General features: G+C 45.2%; 1 non-coding gene across 1 annotated transcript; it reads left to right on the top strand.

Annotated features, from left to right (window-relative positions):
* The first annotated feature begins 4,134 nt into the window (after positions 1-4,134).
* On the top strand, positions 4,135-4,208 carry TRNAR-UCU (transfer RNA arginine (anticodon UCU)). The gene has a single exon. It is a non-coding gene; the product is annotated as a tRNA-Arg (tRNA).
* Positions 4,209-8,216: the final 4,008 nt, after the last annotated feature.

The following is an 8,216-nucleotide window of genomic DNA, read 5'->3' as shown; positions in this document are numbered from 1 at the left end:
TCAGAGAGAGAAAGCCATGGAACAAAGGCAATTGCCAACGATCTTTCTATATACGAAATTTCGGGTTATAGAACAAATTTAGAATAATTCAGACCTCCGCCGGTGGTTAGAAGCTTACCTAGCGCTAACAGCGTCACAGGGACCAAATGCGGCCGGGTGAAGCCGGCGGTTCATGCGTTAGTGGACCGCAAACACAGATTAACTACATGGCCTAGCATTGGCAGGGACCCCTTCAAGTCGATAGCTTTTTGGCAGCAAGCAAGCAAGCAAGCAAGCAAGCAAGCAAGCAGGGTATATTAAGAATACAGAGACGGAAATGGCAATAGGAGCGGAGAACGCTATTGCAGCATTGTAGGGACTACAACATTGTACGCAAGTTCGAATTGACAAAATCAAAGCCTAGCATGGTTTTTTGTCGAGGCTATGCTTCGTATCCTGAAACCCAAGAATCGGCGAAGAGAATCTTGAATTTCTCAGGCAGGATTTCATTTCTAGCGCGAACTGATCAGAAGCCCGCTACGGATAGACCGTCGCTGGGGCCGAAGATAATGGTGGTCCCGTCGAGGCCGAAGATGGTGGTCCCGGGCCGAAGGTGGTGGTGCCGCGCTGAGGCTTCTTTCATTTCCCGAGGAAGAGTTGTTGCCCTTCTTGCTGATTCGCTGGGGTTCAAGTCCTTATTACTACCGCTGCACGCGGCTGCGCATTGACTGTGAGCTCATTAGCCGGCAGCTAAGCAGCAATCACACATGGAGAAGACGTGCCAGACCCAGAGATACAAAGGCGTGCGTGCCCGCTTCTTCCGCCGCGCGCGCGCGCCGGTTCATCCCGGAGGAACCGCAGAGAAGAGATGCACCAGACCTTGCTTGAAAGTTGCAGCCAGCTAGAAAGCTAGAACCGGCCGGCAGAAAGCTGCCAACAGCAGGCAGGCAGGCAGGCAGGCAGGCAGGCAGGGATGCAGCCAGCAACAAAAATGCGCCAGACCTAGAAACCAAAGACGAGCAAAAAAAAAGAAAAGGACAAACGAGCAGATATGAACACGGCCAACAGAGGGTATAGCAGAAGCCGCCAGAAGCAGCGGATGACCTGTTTCTACAAAAAAAACAGCTGCATATAGCAGAAGCCACTTCCAGGAAGATGCGGTGTAGAGCTGAACTGCGGACGGAGCGTGAAGAATTGTGAAATTCGGGAAGAATCTGTTACACCAAGTATCAGAATTACGAACACGAAAAGCAGCCAGCCGGACTGCAGCCATGCTGCGCACCTTTGGTGGAGCTGCGAGACAAACGTAAAGCGGCAGCTAACAGACTACAGTGAAGCTAGACTACAAGCCATTAGTAAACCCCGATGATTAGGTTCAGCTGTTGGCTGTGCCCGCGTATATCAATCCGTTTTTTCTGCTTGCTGTGATGCGGCATGAAACGATGAACCACAGAGACGATTTGCCAGCCAAGCCAGCCAACCGGGAAGCTAAACTACGAACCAAGACCGTGCTCATCCCTGCTCGTTGCCGAAGCTAACATGCACTGATGAGGAGTTGAACCTTATGCAAGGAGCTCCGTTAGCTCTCAGTACATCAAAAGAAATCAGTAAAGTAAGTAGAGCTCTTGCTTGCCTAAAACACAAAAAACAAGGTAAACTTTAATATTGGAAATTATTCATGTTATCTTTTACGATTAATATCCTACCTTACTGATCCAATTCTTCTCTTTCCATTTCTTTCACTTTAGAAGCACCCGGTAGGGTCTTGTATCTACTAGAGCTAGACCTTTGACTTCTATCTGGTTCTTCCTCTTTCTTCTACTTTGCTTTATTTTAGAAGCACCCACCTGCTACTTCCGCCTCATTTACACTAAAAATAGTATGCCGGCGAACGTGGAAATTCAGCTTTCCGCCTCTGCCCTCGTAGGTGAATCGATGGGCGGTAAATTGTCGTCTTCTGCGGCGGCCCGCATCATAGGCGCGTTGCTGCTTTCTGCGGCATCCTCGTAGGGTGAGTTGTGTTCTATGGTATACTGCGATATAGGTAAGGATTCTTCGGCCGAAATAATCTTATTGGATTATAAAACGCCGCATTAATTGTATAGCTCTGCGCCATTCGTATTTAGCGTAAGCTCCCTTCATCAGGGAGTCGAGTTCTTCAATCCGCTCAATATCTTCCGTACCCTCAGTCTGAGTTACACGCTCATTGATGTGCGGTTGATCTAATGCTTCAGCGGTGTCTGCTGTGCTTGCAGCACTTCCTCTTCTACTGACGATGTTGGTAAAATTAACGAATAGATAGTTATTGAGCCTTTGCATGTGCTTTTTTATTTAGTGTTTAGGTCTAATTAGTAGGCTAGGCGTTAACCTGCCCGAAGAGGTCAGACGTCCCTCTCCTGCTCGTTCTTCGTATCCATAACGATTTTGTTTCAAGTAAGGTTTTAGGGTTTAGTGAATGGGAATCCCTTTAGATTATAAATGTCCTGCGAGGCAAAAAACCTGGTGAAGCATCTGATAAAGCAGCTCATTTTTAGCTCATATTCTTCCTGGGCGAAGCGCCGCTCGTCTCATATTCTTTTATCCTCCCCTGAGTAGACTTCTACTAACTTCTTTTCTCTAAAAGGGAACAATTCGTTTGTGAGAATAGCCGTATTATTCTTTTTGGACGGAAAGACCTGCTTCACTGTTCCCGCTGTGGGATTGGCTTCGAGCTCTTCTTTCTTGCGCGGGCGGCTTAGGTGGAAGGTAAAGAGGGTCCCTTTCTGGTCATTCAATTTCTACCAAAAAGCAAGCAGCAAAGTAATCTATAAATTCTATCTAAGTTATAGGAGGAGAGACAGGTCGTTTTCCAGATCCTTCGACAACGAAAAGAATGGGGTTGAGAACTGCTGAATAGCTGGTTTGCCTGCACCGTACAGTTCTGGCTTTGACTTTCGGTCGATTCCCCATTACTGTAAACGTGGCGGAAACTGCCTGCGGTTAAGTGCCGGCACAGAACAAACATTTCGATGATAGAATGTCGGTTTAGTTTCCGCAGGCCATGCCGGTCGGATCGCCGTTCCGGCGGACCAAACCTGCCGTGGCTTTGCCTTTCCCTTTGCCTTTGAATCGAGTCTCGAAAGCAGCTATGAAACCGTGGGGGGCGACCCCTGCAGGACCTGTGCTGTAGGCCACCCCTAAAGCAGATAGAACCAGAATCGGATCGTGAAAGACTGATGGAACGAGTGACATGACCGAATGATTGTTTAGCTAGTGATAGATTTTACGGGTCTTAAACGTTGTATGCTTTCTTTTTGGGGTGTTGGAGTATTGAACTTTTATTTCCTCATCACCTAGCCCGGGATTTAGTGAAATTCTCCCTACACCTTGACTAAACGATCATTTCGAATGGACGACGCAGGAGAGGAGTCGCATCCTTTCTCCTTCCGTATCCGCTCTTGAAAATCACCGGCCCGCCCCTTCCACCCATCATAGTGCCCCCTCGTCCGTTACTTTACCTCAGTGCTCTCCTGCCCGCGTAACATTATGAAAGGGTTGAGAACAGCAACGGCGACGGTATAGCAAGAGAAAGCTAGAGAGAAAGGGCTATGGGAATGTGAAGGACTCCCTTCGTTGAAAAAGAAAGTGTCGATTGTCTATTCTTTAGGCACTCGCGGGAGACTAATCTCTCCTAGAGAACACGTGTGGGAAGTATTCGTTTCTAATAATCCCAAAGTCTTTAAGGTTTTGACCATTTTGTGTAACCATTAGGATGCTCCGAAAACACTGGAGTACAGGAAGGAAACACTGGTGTCAAAGCATTCTTTGGGAACCACATCCTGTTCTTCCTAGATGGATGATTTGCCCCGTTTGATGCCGTCGTGTGAAAGTTGTTTTCATGATTTAGGAATTCAACTGATTTTAGGTAATCCATCTTTATGTGGCACGACATGAAAGGTGCTATGAAAAACACGTAACCGACCGAATTACGTGAAATGGATAAATCAATCTGGTTAGGGCATTCTTTAGAACTTACTTCAGGAAGAATCATCCAGGGCTGCGGTTGCGGTTTCTTCTTTCTTGTATTCATAACTTTTTTCTATTGCTTTTTCGGCGAAAAGGCAAGCAAGTTTTACCTGACTTAACTGAAAAGCCTAGAAGTGTTTGTAATGCACAGCATCCTTAGCTCAGTCGGATAGAGCAACAACCTTCTAAGTTGAAGGTCACAGGTTCAAGTCCTGTAGGATGCGGAAAGTGCACATTAGATTATATACCTACGGAATGCTTTGCCCTTGTTCAGGGCGGGCTAGCGGGTTCTTCCTTTCAACCGAACCTGCATCATGCTTCGGTCACTTTTCGCTATATTGGTATATGGGATTACTTGCCCCTTTTCACTTCTTTTTAAACAGCCATGATTATAAAGAACCAATCTCACTACGATTTTTATGAAACGAAGAAAGACTTTTTCTTACGGATCTGGTCAAATATTTGACATTTTCCATGATTTCCTCTCTTTCAGGTATTCAGGGAATTCTCTCAAATAGAAGGAATATTACTATTATGCCGACGCTAATTGAGTTAATGTTATTGGCTGTCAATTTGAACTCTCCGGTATTTTCTGTCTATTCGGATGATATGATGGGTTAATCACTCACTTTACTAGTGTTAACGGTGGCAGTTGCGGAATTCGCAATTGGGCTGGCCATTCCGGTGGTAACTTCTCGAATTCGCGGGACCATTGCCGTGGAATTTCCTAATCGCATGAAAGGTCGAGCACCATTAAACTCATTGCACTTCGTTTTTCCTTCTTGAATACGAAGTATACTTTGGCATTAAGGGAGGAGATACGATTCGAATCTCTCTTTTGAAAGCGGATTTACTGAAATCAAACGCTTTTTTCATTCGGCCACTTCCCGCTTCGACTTTCCGAGCCAAGATTAGGGTTTATTTTGATATATGAACCCGGGCATATACGGGCTTTATGAGGTTTTTTCATAAAACGAAATACTCCCGATAGAAAAGTAGGGTCCCATTCACCTTATTCGCTTGCACCACCGGCTTGCTAGAGGCTCTACCGTTTCCGAAGTAATAACTTTTAATATATTAAGAAGAACAAAATAGAATCACCATGGCTAATACTTACTCTTTTACAGTCTGTCAGACTTTAAACGGCTTCTTTTCTTTTCTTTTCTTTTCTTTCGGGCCTCGCCCAAGAAAGAAAGCCGGATCAAGCCAGTTATAGGCTATAAACGTAACAATTGTTATTTGGATTTTCTTATTTACACGCCTGAAGTATCAGGCAACTGTTTGAGGTCCCACGCAGCAGCAGCACGGTCTCGCTGATTTGTTTAGTCGAACGAAAAGGTGTCGCAAAAGAGTTTGATGAGGTCCAATGGCCTCGTATATTTTGCTTATTCAACACTCACTGGAAGATCCTGCTACGCTACCGAGGCTGTGGGCATTGCTAATTCTTTGCCTCTTTGGAGTTCCCCTTCTTGCTTGCTTGCTTGCTTGCTTGCTTGCTTGCTTGCTTGCGCGGGCGGAAGAATGGGCACATGTCATTACAGCAGCGGAAGTGAAACCGGAGACCTGGCGGGAGATTACACCCATTACTGCAAACACTACTAACGAAAAGGTTGGGCAAGAAGACTCAACGATGAAGCGGCACAAAATAACGTAACGAGGGCTACGAGCAGTACAACAGCTACAGGCTGTATACATTCTAACCATCCATAGTGTTGGAAGCAAAAACGACGACTATCTCAATTATTGGGGGGAAAGGGGGTATATTTTATTTTGCAAAAAGGGGATCACGGCAAACAAAGAATCTGAGTCAAGAGTCAGTGTTGCTTGCTGTCACGAAGGGCATGGAGGATGTTGATCATTGCGTTGATGGAGATTCCGGCCGGAGAAAGCGGTGTCGTGGATTGTAGTCTAAGTTGGTTAAACTGCCTGCCTGCGTGCGCACTTGGATTTTTTAAATGACATCGAGATACAGAAACCCCCGCCCGACCGCATGAACCGCTTCATCGAAAACCCTTCATTTTCATGCTGCGTGAGATAAGCAATTTACGGCTCAACCTCCCATGACGAGTATGATTACTACGTAGACACCGCTATAGACACTTCACAAAGTACAGAAATTGATGACGATGTACTAGAGCTTGATCCGTAGGATCGCTATGATTTAGACTTTGAGGAGGATGACGGATTAGTGAACCAAAAAGAAAGAGTTGTTGAACAAAAGGCTAGATTGAAAAAAATCAGAAAAGAAAACCCTAAATGTTCCGCAAATACGTCCAAAGCGTATGCTTTGTTTTGGAAGAAACGAATGTTACTATGCAGAATGCGGGCCTAGCGAATATAACGAGCGAAAACTACTTTTTTATTTTGCAGATTTTAGTCCCGCAGGACAGGATTTGGCCAAACCAAAGTTGTGTCATTCTGAAAGGATGATTTGTTGTAGCACATGTCGTCTTTTTCATGGCTAATCTGCGGCGTGTTTTTCATAGTAGGGTCACGAGAGAGACTGTAAAGCCGAGAAACCCCTGTAGAACAGGGAACCAGCGGTACGACCGAATATAATGTTAGCGCTATTTTCCCACTGAAAACGATTTCTATACTCATTAAGAGGGCAACTTCCGTATCTATAACATCATTGGCAGGGAACCCGGTAGCCAATCATACCATCTAAAACGAACGATCTAGAAGAAATTTGGTAGATTCAAATATATGGTTTAATCATCTACAGTCCAATCAGAATGACAGAGCCAGGGAAGTCTTCGCTAGGTTTCTTCCGCCGCGCGCGCGCGCCGGGAATCCGCTTACCCTTATCGAACCTGCAACAAGTTCAATCTAAGACATGCTCAAATCAACGATTGGCCTATTTTGTTTGTCAAATCGATTCTGGATCAATTGGCGAAAGGTCTTTGAGGAATAATAGTCCGATCGTTGATTTCCTCAGCAGAGCCGCCGTTCTTGAACAACAAGACTAAAGCAGCCATTCGACCAACAGGAACGGACTGCAAGGAAGCAACAAAAACAACAGGTTGTAGAGAACCCACGCCAGCTGTTGAGAAGCTGCGAGAACAGCCAAGAAGCCACCAACAGATAGAAATAGAGGGCGAGATCTATCGATACGAGGACCACCAACTGCTACGTTAGCTTAGCTGGAACCTGCATACTTATCATCAATTCCCGTGACATCACTCCTGTACCCCTTGTGACTAACGTTTACGGATTAACCTGCTTGCTGTTTCTTCAAGCACCATGAATGAAGGTGCCGGCTTTTTCTGGGATAGAACTACTGCAATCTGGGTAAGGTATACCTTCTACAAGAACTACAAGAAGGTAGCTCTTCTGTTAGGAGGAATACACAGCTCACTGTAGGTCTTTGGGGAATTTACAGGTCTATCGCTCTTGCAGCAAATTCAATCTAAGACTGGCACTGAAGAGGCCAAAGGGGAACTAAGGCTAACGTCAACGATTCCTTTTTAGTTTAGTGCGATGGAAAAAAAAACAATCTCTTGGTGGAGCCCTTATCCGTATTGAAATGTGAATCATATTGCTTATTCTATTATTCATACTCTTCAGGAAATTACTGTTTTAAACAATATTTTCGGATCGGAAATGAAACCTGTTGATAATCTCTCGCTCGGTTAGTTACTGCCTCTCGCCAATAACTAACCGGGAGCGGAACGGCCATCGGCAAGGCGGATCATCATCTTACGTCTTGGGCGTGGGCGGGGGCGGACCCCGCCCCGACGTATACATTCCATTACCTGAAGAGAAAAACACTACAGAAGCCATTTATTCACCATTTATTCAATAGTAACGTGCGGTGCCTTCACTTATCCAACCATTCATTAAGCCCCCATCCTGGTACAACCTATTTGTTTTCCAAACCAAAGACGTTGCGTGCAATTGTAGGAGTAATATATGCAGAATTCAATATAGCCCTGGTCATCATATTTCACTTTGCCTTCCCTGCACTTTTCTTAAAGCCGCTCCATGAGAAATAAGTCTCCCCTTCTGTGTTGGCTGAAGTGATGATAATTACTTTGAACTCTCAAAGATGCGCAAGAGTCTCAGAATTCTCTTTCAATTACGGAAGTTCCTTTGACAAGAAAGTTGTGGCCATTGAGAAATGGAATTCAATAGAGTTTCTTCATATTTCGACTAGGTAATAGGGGGAGATAATCATACTGAGTTTCTCCAAAAGTTTGTACATAATGTGCCCTCACAAAACGCTCTATGCT

Source organism: Azolla caroliniana, unplaced genomic scaffold (genome assembly GCF_043228905.1).
Source record: "Azolla caroliniana isolate FFs.n. ecotype wild unplaced genomic scaffold, voAzoCaro1.0.p SCAF_27, whole genome shotgun sequence".
NCBI lineage: Eukaryota > Viridiplantae > Streptophyta > Polypodiopsida > Salviniales > Salviniaceae > Azolla > Azolla caroliniana.
The sequence above is the reverse complement of the archived record's forward strand: the minus strand, read 5'-3'. Positions and strand labels throughout refer to the sequence as shown.